The sequence below is a fragment of the Piliocolobus tephrosceles genome, chromosome 2 (genome assembly GCF_002776525.5).
Source record: "Piliocolobus tephrosceles isolate RC106 chromosome 2, ASM277652v3, whole genome shotgun sequence".
Taxonomy (NCBI): Eukaryota; Metazoa; Chordata; class Mammalia; order Primates; family Cercopithecidae; genus Piliocolobus; species Piliocolobus tephrosceles.
In genome coordinates, this window is record NC_045435.1 from 45,790,736 (window position 1) to 45,813,248 (window position 22,513).

At 40.6% G+C, this 22,513-nt stretch overlaps 1 protein-coding gene across 5 annotated transcripts in view; it reads right to left on the reverse strand.

The window, feature by feature from the left end:
• The window catches only part of TMCC1 (transmembrane and coiled-coil domain family 1), a 240,682-nt gene that overhangs the window by 210,319 nt on the left and 7,850 nt on the right, over positions 1-22,513 (reverse strand). For 4 of the 5 annotated variants that reach the window (XM_023216010.2, XM_023216002.2, XM_023216014.2 and 1 more), the window contains exon 2: positions 16,927-17,177. The gene's annotated coding sequence lies outside the window, so the exon portion shown is untranslated. Of the gene's footprint in view, positions 1-16,926; positions 17,181-22,513 lie in introns of all 5 variants that reach the window. The other variant, XM_023216004.2, reaches the window with a different exon arrangement.

Below are 22,513 nucleotides of genomic sequence, written 5' to 3' on the forward strand. Positions count from 1 at the left end.
TGTGCAGTTTTGTAAAAGAGTTCTAAGGCACTATACCTTTTACTATATTTTCCCTTTTTTTCACACATACACAGGTCTATAGAGAGGTTGGGAGCCCACATAGGCCTCAACAGATTGATACGAAGTATAGCTCTTATTTCAGTGACAAAATTTTAAAGTTGGACTAGGTCTGAGCAGTCAATAATCCTAAGAGACTTGCCTAAAATCTCAAAGCTTAACAAGTGGCAGAGTCAAATCAAAGTTGAATCTAGCCTTCTATTCACCACACCACACTTATACCTATGCCAAATTAGAAACTAGACAGTACCTTATCTAAAGTAAAAATTGCACTCAGGAAAAAAATAGTTTATATTATCCAAATTCTCATACCCATCTGTTTCACAGCATCAGTCTTTTAATAAATTTATAAGAATTATAACTACTGGCTAGGCACAGTGGCTCACACCTATAATCCCAGCACTCTAGGAGGCTGAGGCAGCCAGATCACTTGAACCAAGTTCGAGACTAGACTGGGCCACATGGCAAGACCCCATTTCTAGTGAAAATACAAAAAATCAGCCTATAGGAGAATCATCCAAGTCCAGGAAATCAAGGCTGCAAAGAGCTGAGATCACGCCCTGCATTCCAGAGTGGGTGATGGGAGTCAGATGCTGTCTCACAAAACAAAAAAAAACAAAAAAGAATTTTAACTGTCAATTAGATTATGGTCAGTACCTTCTTTTTTTCTGTAGTAAAATCCCCTTGGTAAACTGATTTAAGGACAAAAGGTTATTTGGTAAATAAAAAGGAAAGGCAAATAGAGGTGAATGGTTTTAAAGAATATGTTTGGCAACCAAAGACATTAATACAGTCATTTATCCATTTGGCAAACTTTGAAATGCCTACTAGGTGTCCAGGCACTGTATTGGACCCAACAAACACAAAAGATACAGAAGACTTTGGTCTAGGTAGGGAAACACCACAAAGTGGTAAGAGCCATGATGGGAAACCTGGGGTGCTGAGGAAGCCCATAGGAAGAGCATCTATCTTAATCTGGAGGGTCAAGAAGTCAGACTAGCCTCTTACGCTCCCAATTTAGATTTGCTCCAGAAGGCTTAGGCTTCTCATCATTCATTTTTTTCTTCCCCCCCTGTAGTGGGGGCAAGGCGCAATCCGGGCTCACTGCAACCTCCATCTCCCAGGCTCCAGAGATCTTGCCACCTCAGCTCCCACTGGGAGTACAGGTACATGACACCACATCAATTTTTTTTTTTTTAATAGAGACGGGGTTTTGCCATGTTGCCCAGGCTGGTCTCAAACTCCTGGGCTCAAGTGACCCGCCTGCCTCAGACTCCCAAAGTGCTGGGATTACAGGCATAAGCCACCACTCCTGGCATCCTTGCACTTCTTAAAATAAGGACGTATTATGTTTATAACCAGAAAAAATATGGATGGCTATCAAAATAGCCCAAAGAGGATAGGGAGAAAATGATGAAAGCTTGAACTATAAGGTCTGTAAGAGCAGAAAATTGTCTTATTTACCACTATATCCCTAATTTCTTGTACAACGCCTGGCACATAATAGATGCTTAATAAATCGCAGAATAAATGAGTGAATAGATGAACACTCTTAAGGCTCAATGGGGAAGACACATTTCAGAAGTAAAAAAGAAAGAAATTAAAGATAATCCCAAGTTTTGTAGACTGGTTGGCGAAATGAAGGATGAGCCATTAATAAAGATAAGTAAAACTAGAGGAGGTAGAGGTTTATGGGAATGCAAAAATATCACTGCAAAATGCCAAAGAATTTGGTAGAAGACATACTAGGTTTCAGGAACCAGCAGGACCTCAAAATGCAGATATCCAGCAAGCAGTAGAGAAGTGCAAGCTGAATGTGCAGATTTGAGTGTCATCTGCATGAAGCTTATATCAGACATCACAGCTATCATATACCATAGTTTATGGACTCTCACTGCTCTTAATCCAACAGAATAAGATATGCAGATCAAAATGGAATATACCCACTATTCTGGACGCCCTGACACCTAATCTGACGTTTATTCTACCGATTTCTAAACTTACGATTATGAAATAAATACACATTATGCTTTAGAGACTTCATCTCTCATTTGTTTCCTAATGGTATACAAAGACCCACAGCTATATACATACATACATATATATACACACACACACACATATATATATATATATATTTTTTTTTTTGAGACAGAGTTTTGCTCTTGTTGCCCAGGCTGGAGTACACTGGCATGATCTCAAATCACTGCAACCTCTGCCTCCCAGGTTTAAGCGATTCTCCTGCCTCAGCCTCCCAAGTAGCTGGGATTACAGGCATGCACCACCTCGCCCAGCTAATTTTTTATTTTTAGAAGAGACAGTGTTTTTCCATGTTGGTCACGCTGGTCTCGAACTCCCAACCTCGGGTGATCCGCCCGCCTTGGCCTCCCAAAGTGCTGGGATTACAGGTGTGAGCCACCACTCCTGACCATATTTTATATTTTCGCTATTTGCTACAGACAGAAATCTTGGCTCATAGATTCAGGGAAGATAAGAAATTCAATACATTTGGCATTATTTACTATAAAGATACAAAATGTATATACTGGTTTTATTCACTAAAAACAGGCAAATTATCACAAAATAATGGTTTGTCACATGCTACTGATTTTTTAAAGTTCCTGTTTGAAACCTGAAACACTTTTGAAAAACAAATGTCTTAGGAGACCATCCTTTATCAACAATATTTTTATAAACGTTTATTCTCACTATAGGACAAGAAAAGTTATTTTTCGATACCTGTTTCACCTAACTCCAAGATTACAACATCATAATCCTTCCAACTGTCCTCACCTACACAAGCCTCATCCTTATCCAATTCATCCTGAGTAAAAAAAAACAAAAACAAACAAACAAAAAAAAACACTTCTTCATTTCCTTTGTGGACTTTGAGAGGTAGAATTATCTTAAATTATCTTAAACTGACCTTACTCAAAACTAAGCTTGTCTCTAAAAGGTCAACAAATGGGTGGGGCTAGTCTCACAAACACAGAAACACAAATGTACAATTCATGTATCTCCATGCTTTCATTCATGTTATTTTTCATACTTGCAACAATCAAGCCTTCTTCTTCAACACTCCAAACAGAGAACACAGATGAAATCCTTCTGTAATCGCTTCAGCAGTCACCTATTCTCTTCCTACTTTATATTTCCATAATACAAACCATATGGCCTTCAATAGCTACTTTTCCCCTTTCCACACTGGTTTCTTGAAGTGCCATATCAAATCTAAATTCCTTAACAATACCATTAGTATTCAATAAATACTAATTCAGTGATAGGTTTAAATCTATCTCTAAATAAATAATCTAGTCCCAACCTGGTGTGGGTAGAAAATCTAACATAACTCTACCAGAGTAAAGAAAGAACATGTAGCCAAGCAAATAACTGAAGCCACAGAAGACGGCTTATTTCACAACACTTTCTAGTTCATCCTATCCGGTGACTGTATTGGCTTACTTTCAAGAAACTGACTTTAAGGCCATAGTAGAAATAAGTTTTTAAAAAATAAGACCAGAATAAACTGAGTCACTGAATCAGAGCTAAAAGAGAAGTGATTCTAAAGATGACAGATGAGACTCCAGGTCACACAGATAGTTGGTGGCATATAAACACTAGAACAGAGGCTTCTAACTTCTAGAAAAGTAACATATTTATTGTGTGCCTAATACATGCCAGGAACTCTGCTAGGCACTATGTTAGACAAGCACCCATTCTTGTACATCAAGATAATTCCCACAGATGTTGTAAAACATTTAAAATATTAATTTAAGGCTCACATTCTAAGGAAATCCCTGTGTTACGAGAAGACAACGCCCATATCTCCAACAAATACATTAAAATAGGCAGGCAGAGGGTGGGGAAAAACCATACAAGCAGAAAAGAACTTGGAATTCCAAACAATTTACTCTTCCTTTTCTGGCTATGAAAATTCGCATGCTATTGTTTACCAATAAAGAGATTAAGGCCACCAAAAGGCATGTCTACCCAAATTTCATGACCCAACAGTTTAGAAAAAATGAGCATTATTCCTGTCAGAAAAAAATTATCTGTTTTTGTCACATCACATGCAGAGCCATCTGAGGACAAATGTCCAAGCAAAAAAAGAAACAATACTGGAATTTGATAAAGACTCCTCAGGAATATGGCATTTAGCTGTTTCTTTCTTTCTTTTTTTCTTTTTTTGAGATGGAGTCTTGCTCTGTCGCCCAAGCTAGAGTGCAGTGGCACAATCTTGGCTCACTGCAACCTCCACCTCCTGGGTTCAAGCGATTCTCCTGCCTTAGTCTCCCAAGGAGCTGGGATCACAGGTGCACACCATCATGCCCAGCTAAGTTTTGTATTTTTAGTAGCGACGGGGTTTCACCACGTTGGCCAGGCTGGTCCTTGGACTCCTGACCTCAAGTGATCCACCCACCTTGGCCTCCCGAAGTGCTAGGATTACAAGCGTGAGCTACCACGCCCAGCCTAGCTGTTCCAATGGAACCTTTCATCACAGGATCTCAAAACAAATTTTTTTTTGAGATGGAGTCTTGCTCTGTCGCCCAGGCTGGAGTGCAGTGGCCGGATCTCAGCTCACTGTAAGCTCCGCTTCCCGGGTTCACACCATTCTCCTGCCTCAGCCTCCTGAGTAGCTGGGACTACAGGCGCCCGCAACCTCGCCCGGCTAATTTCTTTGTATTTTTTTAGTAGAGACGGGGTTTCACCGTGTTAGCCAGGATGGTCTCGATCTCCTGACCTCGTGATCCGCCCATCTCAGCCTCCCAAAGTGCTGGGATTACAGGCTTGAGCCACCGTGCCCGGCCAAAACAAATGTTACTGACATTACCAACAATCAAATTGGTGACACTATGGCTACAGAAAGAAATATATCAATGACCTAAAGAATTCAATACTGATATTCTGAAACCCAGCCTTCTGTTCTAAAAACAAAATCTAGTTTTATGTATAGTAGTGTGGTATAAGAAACATACATATTTGGTTTTTGTCCTTGATTCCTGGCAGAGCTCCTAAAACCCTTAGGTTTTCCTCAGTAACAGAAGTGCTTTTTGTTATTCATAATGTGTTCCTTTCAACTACACCTGAGTTTATGCTAATTAGGTGACTCTTGGTGGGCCTCTAGATAGCTTCAGGATAGGGCTGGTTGCCAGGGTAACCAACCAAGTGATTAGAGTATTAGAACTTTTAGTCCTCCACTCCTCAACCCTTGGGGAAGAGAGAGGAACTGGGGACTGACTAAATGATGGGATTTGGAAAGATTCTCTGGTGGTGAATACATAGGGAGGGTGTTGCGCCCAGAGAGGACACAAAAGCCTCACACCCCTCCCCAACAGCATGCCCTATGTATTTATATCATTTCACTGTTCCTGAGTTGTACCCTTTATAATAAACTGGTAAATGTAAGTAAAGTGTTTTCCTGAGTTCTATGAGTCTTTCCAGTGAATTAACGAACCTGATGAACGGGTCACGGGAACCCCTGAATTTGCAGCCAAGCCAGACAGAAGTGTGGGTGGCCCAAGACTTGTGACTAGCGTCCCAAGTAGCAGCAGTCTTTTGGAACTGAGCCCTTTAACTTGAGATCTGACACTAACTCCAGGTAGATAGTGTCAGAACTGAATGGAATTGTTGAACACTCAGCATCAGGAAACTGAAGAATTGGTGAATTAGGTGTGGTATGGAAAAACCTCCATAGGTAGTAATTCTTGGGATATATTTGTAAAGCTTGATGATACAAATGGATTTGTTGATAGAACCTCCCAACTTACCTTGCTGCACATGTACAAATAGAAAACCCAAAAATGTAAGAAATCCTGTCAAGAATAGTTGCTACTAAAAATAACTGGCATTAATTTTATGCCATCTATATGCCAGGCATTAAGCTCAGCATAAATTATTTGCAGTGTACAAAACTCTGAGAGGCAGATACTGTTTTCAACAGCAGAAGAGACAATTAAATCTCATAAATGTCCCACTATACACAGCAAGTAGCAGAGTTAGGAACTAAAGCTAGTTTTAACACACAAATCCCTGCCAACTTCTACATTACAGCAACCTTTACTTTTTATCATGTAGTGTAAAACTATAAACTTTAACAATCCTTGAAGACAGCATCCTCAAAATATGTTCTTTAAAGACTAGTCTTGAAAAATTCTCTCAAATAATAAAAATAAAATAAAGAGAAATCACATGTACTTATCTAGTATTCTACTTGTCTACTTTACACTTTTTTTTAAGAACTGCCTTTTTTAGCATTATACTCTTGCTGACTGACAAACATTTCATTTTTTTTCTCCTCCAGTTAATAAGACACTAAAGTCATCAAGACACTACTTTCTCTTCAGTACCACTATCAGCAATGAGGAAAGAGGTCACTAGAAATCAGAAAATCTTACAACTTCTCAATATATTTGGATAGTTACATTTCCAAGTATTATCTTTAGTGGCAAAATCCTAATTCTTCAATTGTTTTTCATTAGATTTGGCGGCTAATGAGGCTGGGCGTGGTGGCTCATACCAGTAATCCCAGAACTGTGGGAGGCAAAGGCAGGCGGATCATGAGGTCAGGAGATCGAGACCATCCTGGCTAACACGGTGAAACCCAGTCTCCACTAAAAATACAAAAAATTAGACAGGCATGGTGGCGGGCGCCTGTAGTCCCAGCTACTCAGGAGGCTGAGGCAGAAGAATGGCGTGAACCCAGGAAGCGGAGGTTGCAGTGAGCCCAGATTGTGCCACGGCACTCCGGGGGGAGGGCGATAGAGTGAGACTCCATCTCAAAAAAAAAAGGTATGGTGGCTAAAGCTGTCACTATTCTGGTCTCATTCACCTAGAAAATTTAGATTATCCATGTTCTATTAAAACATAACAGCCAAGAATGGATACAACACAGATATAATCTGACAGTCCAAGAACAAAAGGACTATTACTTCTTTTAATCTAGCATTGTACATCTGTAAGTGTTCACCAATGTTAGCTTTTTTTTTAACAGCCAAATCATACAACTTACCTTAGATTATGGGACTTGTCAAATGAAAACAAATCTTTTGAGCCAGATAATTTCTGTTTAAGAGTAGGATCTTGCTTGGGTGCGGTGGCTCACATCCCTAATCCCAGCACTTTGGAAGGCCGAAGCAGGTGGAAAGCCTGAGGTCAGGAGTTCGAGACCAGCCTGGCTAACACAGTGAAACCCCATCTCTACTAAAAATGCAAAACTTAGCCAGTTGTGGCAGCGTGTGCCGGTAATCCCAGCTACTTGGGAGGCTGAGGCAGAAGAATTGCTCGAACCCAGGAGATGGAGGTTGCAGTGAGCAGAGATCATGGCCACTGCACTCTAGCCTGGGCCTAGGCAACAAAGCAAGACACTATCTCAAAAAAAAAAAAAAAAGAATAGGATTTTACATTTCTATTACACCCACCTTGACACTTTCATACCTCATACGTACTTAAATCATCTTGATTTTCTTTGATGCAACATACTAGATAAACCTCCCAGTTTTAGTATCATTTATAAATTTTTTGATAAGCATGTTTATACCATTATTCGAGATCTCGATTCATACAACTTAGCAACAGAATTTACAATCTGTAAATTGTAAGCTCAAAATAAGCAAACCAAGTCAAATGACTAACAAACTGGGAAAATAAATTTGCAACACATATTACAATAAGCTAATTCCATTACATAAACGGTTCCTACAAATTCATAAGAAAAAAAAACCATTAGGATATTGTTAAACAGGAATTAAAATTTTTAAAAAGAAAAAAGAAAAAAATGCGTAATCAATGAAAAAAGAATCAAAGTCTAACATGGACAGCCAGTTCACAAAAAGAGATAACATGATTTTCATATAGATGAAAAGTTTTTCAACCTCATGCATGAGAGTAACGCAAATGAATCTATGATGTGATACCATTTTTTTTACCTATCAGATTGGCAAAGACCAAAATGTTTGACAACACATCTAATTTGTAAAGATAATGGAGAAACAAGCACTCTCATAGACGGCTGCCTGTAAAATAATTCCAACTAAGGTTTTTAGAGAAAATTTTGAAAATATCTGTTAAAAATTTAGTTACATCGGCCGGGCGCGGTGGCTCAAGCCTGTAATCCCAGCACTTTGGGAGGCCGAGACGGGCGAATCACGAGGTCAGGAGATCGAGACCATCCTGGCTAACACGGTGAAACCCCGTCTCTACTAAAAAATACAAAAAACTAGCTGGGCGAGGTGGCAGGCGCCTGTAGTCCCAGCTACTCAGGAGGCTGAGGTAGGAGAATGGTGTAAACCCGGGACGCAGAGCTTGCAGTGAGCTGAGATCGGGCCACTGCACTCCAGCCCGGGAGACAGAGCGAGACTCCGTCTCAAAAAAATAAAAAAATAAAAAAATAAAAAAAAAATTTAATTACATCTATCTTTTCTTCTGAGCACCAGTATTCACTGCAGCATTATTAGCATTATTTGTAACATCAAAAGTGCTAGCCACAATTGTTAATTCAACAGCCATTTCTCCCTTCTTCCTCATTAACCAGAATTCACATTTTGTTCAAGATAGTAATGATTGGTTTCAGGCAATATGGCTACCATATTCTCTTTCCCAGACACACTTGGAGTAAGGGGCAGCAATATAACTCCCAGTGAAATGTAAGGAGACATTACACAGGAAACTGCATTCAACAGCACGGTCTGCTGACCCCACAGCACCAGCATTACATGGCAGCTTAATAGATACACAAATTCTCAGGCCCTATTCTAAACCTATGGATTTCAGAATTTCCGGAAGTAGATCCCACAATAAGCAATATGAATAGTATTTTAACAAGCTCCCCAAGTAATATGTACACTAAAGTTCACAAAGCACTGTTTAGGAGACTTCTGGGAATTGTTTTTCTTCCCACGTAAAATGACAGCACCTTCCCAGTAAAAAAACATTTTGCCCTCCATATCCTGTTTTTGAATGCAGTTGGTTGTGCTGCTTGGAGCTGAGGCAGCCATGATACAACCACAAGGTGACACAGGGAGGCTGAAAAGCCAACATAATGAGGATAACAAAGGTGAGGGGAAAAAATGTGGGCCCTAAATATTGCTGAGCTACCAAACTAGTGCTGAATTACCTATCTCCTTGCTTCTGTTTATATAAGACAATTAAATATTTTTACAGCTCAAGTCACTATTAGATTTCCTGGGGTTTTTTAAATTATTATTTCCATTATTTACAACTGAGTATATCCTAATGATACATATTTTGTCAATGCATGGAATTTTTTTTTTTTGAGATCCGGAGTCTTGCTCTGTTGCCCAGGTAGGAGTGCAGTGGCACAATCTCGGCTCACTGCAATCTCCACTTTCCAGGTTCAAGCCTCCCGAGCAGCTGGGATTATAGGCGCCCACCACCACACTCAACTAATTTTTGTATTTTTAGTAGAGATGGGGTTTCCCCATGTTGGCCAGGTTGGTCTCAAACTCCTGATCTCAGGTGATCCGTCCATCTCGGCCTCCCAAAGTGCTGGAATAACAGGCATGAGCCACCGCACCCAGCCTATCCTTGGAAATTAATGGAGCTTTAATTCTAGTGGAAATTACACAGCAGATTGGGGACAAGACTAGTTAGTGGTCTCAAGACTAACACTGGTTGTCTTAACACAGTGTGGGCATATGGAAAACCCAAAAGAAAAAAAACCCACAGTAACACTATGCAGCTGAAAAAAAAAAAACTGACACAAGTTGGCCAGGTGTGGTGACTCACACCCATAATACACGCACTTTGGGAGGTGGAAATGGGAGGATTGCTTAAGGCCAGGAGTTTGAGATCAACCTGGGCAACATAGCAAGACCCTGTCTCTATGAAAATTTTTTTAAATTACCCAGGCATGGTGGTACACGCCTGTAGTCGCAGCTACTCAGGAGGCTAAGGCGAGAGGATCCCTTGAGCCCAGGAGGTCGAGGCTGCAGTTAGCTACGATCACACGCACCACTACACTCCAGCATAGGTGACAGAGTGACACCATGTCTCTAAAAAATAATAATAAAAAGTAAGTTTAAAAATACTGTGTTTTAATTACATATGCTGTAAGTAGCACAGGATTAATCCCCGGTCCAAAACGCTAGGAACCAGAATTGTTTTGGATTTCAGATTTTTTCATATTTTGAAATATTTGGATTATACATACCAGGCAAGCATCCCAAATCCAAGCAGCATTTCTTTGAGTGTTATGCTGGTACCCAGAAGATTTCAGATTTTGAATTTTCAAATTTGGGATGCTCAGATTATATTTTATAAGAAAAAAAAAAGCAAGATATAGAACTGTTTGAACAGTAGACTTCTATTTGAGTTTTTTAAAGGTAATATAAATATGTATGTACATATATACACACATATGTACATGAAGTATCTGGAAGGAGACACAAAAAGAGGTAAAAATGCTTGTTACTAAGGAGGAGAAGTAAGGATCAGGAATCAGGGATTAAAGTAAGACTTTCATTTCTATGGTTTCAACATCTGTATATTCCTATTCAAAATGAGTTTGAAATAAAAACGTTAAAAACTTCTTTTAGACTCATATTACACATAAGAGAATTCTCAAAGTGGCTCAAAGCTATTATTTCTACAAAGTACCTAAAAATTATTGTTTGCCTACCAGCACCTGGCATAATGCCTTGCCTATAATTCTCAAATATCTTCTGACTCAATTTACTATGGAATCAATTCCACAAGCTGCCACTTACGGCATCTAAGAATATAAAAAATAGAGGCTAGAACTGAGCGCAGGGGTTCATACCTGTAATCCCAGCACTTTGAGAGGCTGAGGTGGGAGGACTACTTGAGCCCAGGAGTTCAAGACCAGCGTTGTCAACACAGTAACACCCTATCTCTACAAAAAACAAAATAAATAAAGTATATAGGTAGGTGCAGTGGCTCATGTCCATAATCCCAACACTTTGCAAGGCTGAGGTGGAAGGACTGCGTAAGACTAGGAGTTCAAGACCAGCCTGGGCAACATAGCAAGACCCATCTCTACAAAAAATACAAAAATTAGCTAGGTATGGTGGCACATACCTGTAGTCCTCACTATTTGGGAGGGTGAGGTGGGAGAATCGCTTGAGCCCAGCAGTTTGAAGTTGCAGTGAGCTATGATTGCACCACTGCACTCCAGCTGAGCAACAGAGCAAGACCCTATCTCTAAAAAAAAAAATAAAATAAATAAAAAGTAGAAAATAAATTTCATATATTTGAAGCTTTCTCTTCATAATCAAAGTCTGTCAGATAATTGCTTAACTCTGTTTTCCTTACTCTCCACAATATTTGAGTACTGTTTTAAGTTATCAGAAAGGAAAATCAGCTCATAACAACCTTCTTTGGGTTTTCCATAAGCCCACATTGCATTAAGATGACCAATACTAGAAGCAGGCATGGTGGCACATCTGTAGTCGCAGCTACTCAGGATCCAAGGTAGGCGGACCACTTGAGCCCAGTAGTTCATCTAGCCTGAGCAATACAGCAAGATTCCACTGCTATTTAAAAAAAAAATTGGCCAGGTGTGGTGGCTCACATCTGTAATCCCAGCAGTGTGGGAGGCTGAGGCGGGTGATTGCCTGAGGTCAGGAGTTCAAGACCAGCCTGGCCAACATGGTGAAACCCTGTCTCTACTAAAAATACGTTAAAAAATTAGCTGGGTGAGGTAGCCGGCGCCTGTAATCCCAGCTACTCGGGAGGCTAAGGCAGGAGAATTGCTTGACCCCTGGAGGCAGAGGTTGCAGTGAGTCGAGACCTTGCCACTGCACTTCAGCCTGGAGGACAGAGCAGGACTCCGTCTCAAAAAAAAAAAAAAAAAAACCACAAACACACACACAAAAAAAGATTACCTATACCAGTGTGAGACCACTAACAAGTCTTGGCCCCAATCTGTTACTTCATTTCCACTAAAACATAAACTCCATTCGGGTAGAAACTTTCATCCACTGTATCTCCAACACCTACAACAGGGCCAACATATATGAAAGTACTCAATAAATATTTTTTTAAATAAATAAATGAAGAAAAACAGGTCTTCCATAAGCCAAGAATAAGTTACATCTAACCACACCCATCCACTTTGGTTATTTACAGAAGCTCATCTGGCTGAGTATGCTACACAGTCTGGATACTTTTACTAAAGACAAATAAATAGGGCTGGTGCCATGGCTCACGCCTGTAATCCCAACACTCTGGGAGGCCGGGGCAGGCGGATCATCTGAGGTTGGGAGTTCAAAACCAGCCTGACCAACATGGAGAAACCCCGTCTCTATTAAAAATACAAAAAATTAGCCGGGTGTGATGGCACATGCCTGTAATCCCAGCTACTCGGGAGGCTGAGGCAGGAGAATCGCTTGAACCCGGGAGGAGGGATTGTGGTGAGCCGAGATCACGCCACTGCACTCCAGCCGGGGGGACAAGAGCAAGACTCCATCTCAAAACAAACAAAAAAAAAGTTTAAAATATCATTGGTCCTTAAAGTTATACATTCTTTTGATAATTGCTATGTTGAACACAACCTGCTAACTGCTTTACAATGATTTAAGTAAGCACTAATGATTTGAACCAAGGTTTAACGCCTGGCTCAAAAAAAAAAAAAAAAAAAGAATAGAAATGTGAAGAGGTCCTCACAAGCCCCACTGACAGAACAAAGACTATATTTGAACAAAGACTATATTTAAAGTGTCTTTCAGCCCTATAACCTAAGAAAAAAGAGTAGCTGAGAGCCAATTAGCTCCTAGCCAATCCTTAAGTTTTTTCTTTTTCATAATAATTGCTGAGGACAATTTTAAAATCCTGAAGACATGAATCAAAAATTAAGGAGCCAGGTTCAGTGGCTCATGTCTATAATCTCAGTATTTTAGAAGGCTAAGGCAGGAAGATTGCTTGAAGCCAAGAGTTTGAGACCAGCCTGGGCAACATATGGAGACCTCATCTCTACAGAAAAATAAATAAATAAAATTTCAGGCCAGGTGCGGTGGCTCAAGCCTGTAATCCCAGCACTTTGGGAGGCCGAGACGGGCGGATCACGAGGTCAGGAGATCGAGACCATCCTGGCTAACATGGTGAAACCCCGTCTCTACTAAAAAAATACAAAAATCTAGCCGGGCGAGGTGGCGGGCGCCTGTAGTCCCAGCTACTCCGAAGGCTGAGGCAGGAGAATGTTGGGAACCCGGGAGGCGGAGCTTGCAGTGAGCTGAGATCTGGCCAATGCACTCCAGCCCCGGCGATAGAGCGAGACTCCGTCTCAAAAAAAAAAAAAATTTTTTTCAAACAAAAAATCCTAAAGGGCTGGGTGCTGTGGCTCCCACCTGTAATCCCAGCACTTTGGGAGGCCGAGGTGGGCAGATCATGAGGTCAGGAGATCGAGACCATCCTGGCTAACACGGTGAAACCCCGTCTCTACCAAAAATACAAAAAAAAATTAGTCGAGCATGGTGGCAGGTGCCTGTAGTCCCAGCTACTCGGGAGGCTGAGGCAGGAGAAAGGCATGAACCTGGGAGGTGGAGCTTGCAGTGAGCTGAGATCATGCTACTGCACTCCAGCCTGGGCAACAGAGCAAGACTCCATCTCAAAAAAAATAAATAAACCCTGAAGATCTCCTCAAAGTAAATTTTCCAATATTACTTCAAATGAATAATAAATCAAGACAGAAATATCTTAAATCTTCTTCTGCCAAGAACATCTACCCAGAGTTACAGATTTTTATCAGAGTACCCAGTCTCACCAGGGTTTAGGAAATGTTTTGCTTTGGAAAGACAACATCTCCAATCAGACTTTAACCTCCAAGTGCTCCATTAAAACTATTCTTTATCAAGGTTACCAATAACTGCCACATTGTTAAATAGTTAATTCTCAGCCCGCATCTCAATTATAGTATTTGACACAGTTGATCACTCCCTATTCCTTGAAACACTTTCCTCATTAGAATCCAGGATACCCTCTAACCTAGTTTTCATTTTACCTCTCAGGATACTGCTACTAAGTCTTCTTTGATGTTTCCTTCTCATCTTCCCGACCTCTAAACTCTGGAAATTAAGTTCTTCAACTGCTTCTTACTTCCACCTCTACTCACTTAATTGGAGATCTCATCCAGCTTTCTGGATTTAAATATAATCTATTTTAACAATACCCAGAGGTATATGTCCAGCAGATCCTTCTCTCTTGAATTCCAGATTCATAAACCCAACTGTTTACTCAACATCTCTAAGTCTTTTCTCAACATCTCTAAGTCTTTTTTTTTTTTTTTTTTAGAGACAGCCTCACTCTGTGACCCAGGCTGAAGTGCAGTGGCACAATCTCGGATCATTGCAACCTCCGTCTCCCAGGTTCAAGCGATTCTCCTGCCTCAGCCTTCTGAGTGGCTGGGAATACTACAGGCGTGTGCCACCACGCCCAGCTAATTTTTTGTATTTTTAATAGAAATGGGATTTCACCATGTTAGCCAGGGTGGTCTTGATCTCCTGATCTCATGATCCGCCCGCCTTGGCCTCCCAAAGTGCTGGGATTATAGGCGTGGGCCACCGCGCTCAGTCTTTTTTTTCTTTTGAGACAGAGTTTCGCTCTTTTAGCCCAGGCTGGAGTGCCATGGCACAATCTAGGCTCACTGCAACCTCCACCTCCCAGGTTCAAGGCCTCCTGCCTCAGCCTCCCAAGTAGCTGGGATCACAGGCACCTGCCACCATGCCCGGGTAATTTTTGTACTCTTTTTTCTTTTTTTTAGTAGAGATGGGGTTTCACCACATTGGCCAGGCTGGTCTTGAACTCCTGATCTCAGGTGATCTGCCCACCTCCCAAAGCACTGGGATTACAGGCGTGAGCCACTGCGCTCGGCTAACATCTCTAAGTCTTAATAGGCATCTTTAATTTATGTCTAAAACTGAGTTTCTGTTACTTCCGTAAACTTGTTCCTCTTTCAGTCTTCTCCATCTCAATAAATGACAACTGCATCCTTCCAGAAACTCAATACAAAAATCTTAACTCTTTCCTTTCTTTCACAGCACATATCCCATCTATCAGCAATACCTGCTAACTCTACTTGAAAAATATATCCAGAATTAGATCATGTGTAACCACCGTCACTGCTACTCTCTGGCACAAACCACATTTTCTCTCACCTTGATTACACTAATAGGCTCCAAACTAGTATTTCTGCTTTTGTCCTTGCCCAATCTACCACTATCTACTCAGCAGCCAGAGAAATGAAAATGTCAAAATATAAATCAGATCATGTCACCCTGGCCAAACACTCCAAAGACTTCCTATTTTGCTCAGTGTAAACACTAAAGGCCTACAAAGACCACCAGCAGCTGCTGCACCTGGGAGCTTATTCGAAACAGGCCCTACCCCAGACCTACAAAATTAAGAGTCTAAATTTTAATAGGAACCCCCAAGGTAATTCATGTGCACATTGAAGTTTGAAAAGCACTTCCATAAAGCACCACAAAATAAGGACCCACCCTCACCATTCCTCAGGCAAGCTTCTGTCTCAGGACATGTACGCTGTGATTCACTATGCTTAGAATGCTCTTCTCATACATATGCATGGCTCACTCCTTCACCTCTTTTAAGCCCTTACTCAAATGTCACCTTCTGTGTGAAGCCATCTGTGAACACTCAACCCCTTCCTCTCAATACATTCTATTCCTGCTTTCCTTTTACTTTTCTCTTTAGAATTTGTCATCACAAACTTAAAAATGGCATTTATGCATTATTTATTTATTTCAGGCCAGGCATGGTGGTTCACGCCTGTAATCCCTGCATTTTGGGAGGCCGAGGTGGAAGGATCACTTGAGCCCAAGAGTTCGAGACCAGCATGGTAAACATAGTGAGACCCCCATCTCTACAAAAAATAAAAATATTAGCTGATCACAGTGGCATACGCCTGCAGTCCCAGCTACTTGAGACACTGATGTGGGGGACTGTTTGTGCCCAGGAATGTGAGATTGCTGTGAGCTACGACTGCAACCTTGTACTTCAGTCTGAGCAAAAGAGCCAAATGTTGTCTCAAAAAAAAAAACTTTTTTCAGAAAGAAAAATTGAGTCTTTGAGTGAAAACAACAGATATACCTGTAACTGTCTACAATGCAATAACAATCCTTGACATTGATAAAAATCTTTCACTCAAATTTTCTCATCTGATTCTCAATAACCCCATGAGCTGTGTAAAGCAAGTAATGATAAGCCCATTTTAAAGGTGAGAAAATAAACAACTTTAACTCTCAAAGCATGGAAGTAATAATGTCAAACCTGGGACTGAAGTCTCAATTTTTAGTTCAAAACTCTACAATTTCACACCTCCTCTTACAAATGAAACTGAACCAGACTATGAGATCATATAGCCAAAATGTTATGCTAAGGGTACTAAGCTTTCCTAAACCATCCAGTGTCTATGCAGAATGAGAACAAATTCAGTTCACCCAAGTCACAATTTCAATTTGAGAAATAAGAATGCAAGCCACAGCTGGGCAGAGTGGCTCACACCTATAATCCCAGCACTTTGGGAAGCTAGGGTGGGGGAATCACTTGAGCCCAGAGTTTGAGACCAGCCTGGGCAATACAGCAAGATGCTGTCTCTATCATAAAAAATAAAAATAAAAAATTTAATAAAAAAAATTCAAGCTGCCCCCCATTACTTGTAAGTCTAATCCCGTGTCTTAATAACATTCAGGAAGAATGCAGGAAATGAGCTCAAAATTCTTGTTGAGCTACAGTTGCCAGGAAAAAAGAGAAAATGGGAGAAAGGAAGATGGAACGAGTAAACGAATGAGAACTGAGTTCTAGAAAGGAACGTATAATTTTATACTGTTCTGAGTGCCCGGGTGATGTGATTTTGCAGTAGAAGAAAAAAAGACATACCTCCTCAAAATCCCAGCAACAGCTTCCCTTTCTTTGCATAGGTGAGGATGAACAGTTGTAATCCAAAAGGTTTCCCAAAAAGTTATTTTTAAAAAAGACATAGAAACAGAAGATCCATATGAAAAAGAGATCCAATCTGGGAGGATGGACACTGTGTCTTCTAAATCTTGTGACCAAGGGCAACTGCTCACCGAGCGTCAGCATCTGAAGAAAGTGCTAACTGTGGATGTGTCTTCTCCAGAGATTAATACCTGCTGGGACAGAAGAGCAAGAAAAGGATAAAGAACTACTGAATGCAAATGACTGTCTGACAAACAATGACAGGCTGAGCATCCCAACTTTGAAAGGCCAAAACCCAAAATGCACCAAAATCTGAAAACTTTTTGAGTCCCAACATGATGCTCAAAAGAAACACTCATTGGAGCATTTCGGAGTTCAGACTTTCCAACTAGGGATGCTCAACTGATAAGTATAACACAAATATTCCAAAATCGGAAAAACTTCTGGTCTGAAGTATATCAGTTCTCAGGCTGCAATTTTTTTTTTTTTTTTGAGACAGAGTTTTGCTCTTGTTGCCCAGGCTGGAGTGCAATGGCGCAATCTTGGCTCACTGCAAACTCCACCTCCCAGGTTCAAGTGATTCTCCTGTCTTACCCTCCCATGTAGCTGGGACAACAGCGGCTTACCACCATGCCAGGCTAATTTTTGTACTTTTAGTAGAGACTGGGTTTCATTCACCATGTTGGCCAGGCTGGTCTTGATCTCCTGACCTCATGATCCCCCTGCCTCGGCCTCCCAAAGGGCTGGGATTACAGGCATGAGCCACCGCGCTCAGCCTAAAAATTTTTAAATTAACATTAGTAAAGAAAAAGTGATCACATGGAGGTAACACCAGTGACCACACCCAGCTGCCACTGAGTTATCAACGACAGCAGTAAGCAAAAGTACACTTCGGCAGGTAATCCAGTTCTGTCTCTGATAATAGTAAAGAAAATATTAAAATCTATTTCAAGTTTTTTGTAGCAAAATGACGGTCATATCACACAACCAATCATAGATAAAGATTTGTCTACAGTCTGCCAGAGCAACCATTCTGGCAACTCATAAAACAAATATTGTAGAACTACTAATGCAGATGTCCACTCTCAGCAGAAAATGTAGAATAATCATATTAAAAAAACATAGGTTTTGGCAGAGAAACTAAAAGTTAACATGAAAACAGTGATATAAATGTTAATATGACATATAGGGTGGTTTGTATACCCTTTTTAGCTAACATAAAAAACAAGAAATCTGTTATATTTTGGCAACAAATTAAGGCAGTATTGATACCTGCTACATCACTGCATTTCTATCAAACCACAAATTATAGAATATATAAAATGAAATACATTGGATGGAACTAGCAGCAGTCAAGACACAGAAGGAAAGATGAGTGAATGTAAAGACACATCAATAAAAACTATCCAAAATGAAACCCAAAATATAAGACCAAAGAAAAAGAGCAGAGCATCAGTAAGGTATGGGACAACTTCAAGAAACCTAGTAATATATATGTGATTGGAATCCAAGGAGGGATGTGTGAATATTTGGAGAAATAATAGCCAAAAATGTTCCAAATCTGATGAAAAGTATAAACCGACAAACTCAAAAAGCTTAACAACAAGAGCAAAAAACTCAAAGAAAGTTTTATTCCACCAGGAAACAACAAAATCAAATTCCTTGAAACCAGACATAAAGAAAAATCTTAAAAGGAGCCAGAGGAATATGGAACGAGAGAAAATATTTACAGATCATCTATCATCCAGAATATACAGAGAACTCTTAAAACTCAAAACAAAAAACAACCTGATAAAACTGGGCAAAGGACATTTCTCTAAAGGAGATACATGAATGGCTGATAAACACAAAAAAAGATGCTCAATATCATAAATCATTAGGGAAATGCAAATCAAAACTACAATCAGATACCACTCACACCCATTAGGATAGCTATGATTAAAAAAAACCAAACAAACAGAAAATGACAAGTGCTGGCAAGGATATGGAGGAAGTGGGACCCTTGTGCACTGTTGATAGGAATGCACAATGGTACAGCCACTGGGGAAAACAGTATGGAAGTACCTAAGAAAATGAAAAATAGAATTACCATATGATCCAGCAATTTCGTTTCTGGGTTTATAGCAAAAAAGATTTAAAGTGGGGTCTGTAAGAGATATCTGTACAGCCATGTTCACAGTAGCATTATTCATGATAGCCAAAAAGTAGAAGCAACCCAAGTGTCATATATGGATAAGCAAAATGTGGTACATCATACACAATGGAATACTATGCAATCTTAAAAAGGAAGAACATTCTGAAAAATACTACAACATGGATGAACCTTCAGGACATTATATTAAGTGACAGGAGACAGTCACAAAAAGACAAGTACTGTATGATTCCACTTATATGAGTTACCTAGGGTAGTCAAATTCAAAGACAGTAGAATAGTGGCTTCCAGAGGTTGGGTGAGGGGGTCTGGGGAATTAGTGTTTAAAAGAGTTTCCGTTTGCAAGATGAAATGAGTAATGGAGATGGATGATAGTGATGGTTGTACAACATTATGAATGTATTTAAAATTACTGAACAACACACTTAAAAATGGCTAACATCAGCCAGGCACGGTGGCTTATGCCTGTAATCCCAGCACTTTGGGAGGCCAAGGTGGGTGGATCACCTGAGGTCAGGAGTTCGAGACCAGCCTGGCCAACATGATGAAACCCTGTCTCTACTAAAATTACAAAAAAAAAAAAAAAATTAGCCAGGCATGGTGGCACACGCCTGTAATCCCAGCTACTTGGGAGGCTGAGGAAGGAGAATCGCTTGAACCTGGGAGGTGGACGCTGCAGTGAGCTGAGATCGCACCACTGCACTCCACCCTGGGTGACAAAGTGAGACAATCAATCAATCAATCAGCAAGGTTAAAATGTGCCAGGTGTGTTGGCTCATGCCTGTAATCACAGCACTTTGAGAGACCAACATGGGAGGACTGTTTGAGCCCAGGAGTTTGAGATCAGTCTGGGCAACATGGTGAGGCCCCATTTCTACAAAAAAATTGTAAAAATTTGCCAGGAAATTTTTGCCAGGAAATTGCATCTGTGGTCCCAGCTATTTTGCAGGCTGAGGTGGAAGGATCACTTGAACCTAGGAGGTCAAGGCTGAAGTAATCCATGTTCACACCACTGCACTCCCTGGGTGACACAGCGAGACCCTGTCTCAAAAACAAAGAAACAAAAAATGGTTAAAATGGTAAAATTTTAATTATATGTATTTTACCACATTAAAAAATATATTTTTGGGGCTGGGAGCGGTGGCTCACACTTGTAATCCCAACACTTTGGGAAGCCAAGAGGGATTAATCACTTGAGGCCAGCAGTTCAAGATAAGCCTGGCCAACATGGTTTCACCAACATGGTGAAACAACATGGTGAAACCTCACTTCTATTTTATTTTATTTTAGAAATAAAAAAATTAAATTAGAGAAAGAAAAAATATATTTTTTGAAAGAAAAATAAAAGCAGCCAGAAGGAAACAACCACACATTACATACAGAAAAAATAAACCCAATGAAAGCAGATTTCTCACTGGAAACAATGCAGGCCAGAAGATGGTGAAACAGCATCATAAAGAAAACATCGGCCGGGCGCGGTGGCTCAAGCCTGTAATCCCAGCACTTTGGGAGGCCGAGACGGGCGGATCACGAGGTCAGGAGATCGAGACCATCCTGGCTAACACGGTGAAACCCCGTCTCTACTAAAAATACAAAAAATTAGCCGGGTGAGGTGGCCGGCGCCTGTGGTCCCAGCTACTCGGGAGGCTGAGGCAGGAGAATGGCGTGAACCCGGGAGGCGGAGGTTGCAGTGAGCTGAGATCCAGCCACTGCACTCCAGCCTGGGCGACAGAACAAGACTCCGTCTCAAAAAAAAAAAAAAAAATCAACAGTAATTACATATCCTGTGAAAATAGTTTCCAAAACTAAAAACAAAGTCTTCAGATAACCAAATACTAAAAGGATTCATTATCAGCAAATGTACACTACAAGAAACATCAGAAGTCCTTCAATCAGAAGGAAAATCATACCACACAGAAACCTAGACCTATACAAAAGAACAAAGAGCACCAGAAAAAGGTAAAATATATGAATAAACAAACTATAGATGCATACTGGACAAAGACTTTTATAATAGTATGAGCAGAATCATTTACATTATTAAAGAAAAAAACAGTATCAAGAATTTTCAGGCTGGGCGTGGTGGCTTACACCTGTAATCCCAGTACTTTAGGAGGGTGAGACGGGAGGATCGCTTGAGCCCAGGAATAGGAGACCAGCCTGGGCAACATAGTGCGACCCTATTTCTACAAAATAAAATAAAAAAAGAATTTATACGTATCTTCCAACATGCTTGTCTTCCACAAACTTCAAAGTACCCTGATTATTAGAACTCAGTTCCCATCACACTTTCCTATAAATCAGTCAATATTATTTCTTTATAAAATGAAGCTCTAAAGTACAATCTATTTGTCTGATAACAGTCTTTTGAAGAAATAAAATTAAAACTAAAATCTCCTTGTTTCCAGCTTAGTATTCTACTACACAAACAGTGGTTTTCAAACACTTTGAAGGGCTTGCCTACAGAGAAAATCTTTGGGATAATAAAGAAATATGGTGGTCAATATATAATTTATCTATTTTTTTCACTGTCTCAATGGAACCCAAAAGTCATTTACAAATAAGCTACAGCAGGCCAGGCATAGTGGCTCATACCTGTAATCCTAGCACTTTGGGAGGTTGAGGCAGGCAGATTGCTTGAGCACAGGTTTCAAAACCAGCCTGGGCAACAGGGTAAAACCCATCTCTACAAAAAATGCAAAAATTAGCCAGATATGGTGGGACACACCTGTAGTCCCAGCTACTCGGGGAGCTAAGGCAGGAGGATTGCTTGAACCCAGGAGGTCCAGACTGCAGTGAGCTTTGATTGCACCACTGCACTCCAGGCTGGGCAACAAAGTCAGACTCTGGTTCTAAATAAATAAATAAATAAGCTACAGCAAAGAATGTTCCTTGTTTTCAAGAAATCTGAAAAACAACAGGTTTCAATGAATTGGTCAGGTTGCCCCAAACTGGCAAAAGAAGGAAACTTTTGCCAAGTCTTCCTGAAGAAAGTGAATTTGTCAAAGCAAAGGTGTCAAAGCAATCGCTGCAAAACAAAGCTTTGCCTCCCGAGTAGCTGGGATTACAGGTGTCCACCACCACGCCCAGCGAATTTTTGTATTTTTAGTAGAGACGGGATTTCACCATGTTGGCCAGGATGGTCTCAATCTCTTGACCTCGTGATCCACCCACCTCAGCCTCCCAGACTGATTACAGGCGTGAGCCACTGTGCCTGGCCTGAATACAAAATGTTAAACGCAATTCATACACTCGGAGACTGCCTGAGACCACTAGCAGACCTCATAACCCAACTGCACAGTGAGAGACCACTTGCTGCTCTCAGACAGGTAACTGAATGGTTCACATAACTCAGGATGTTCTTCTGACAGAATT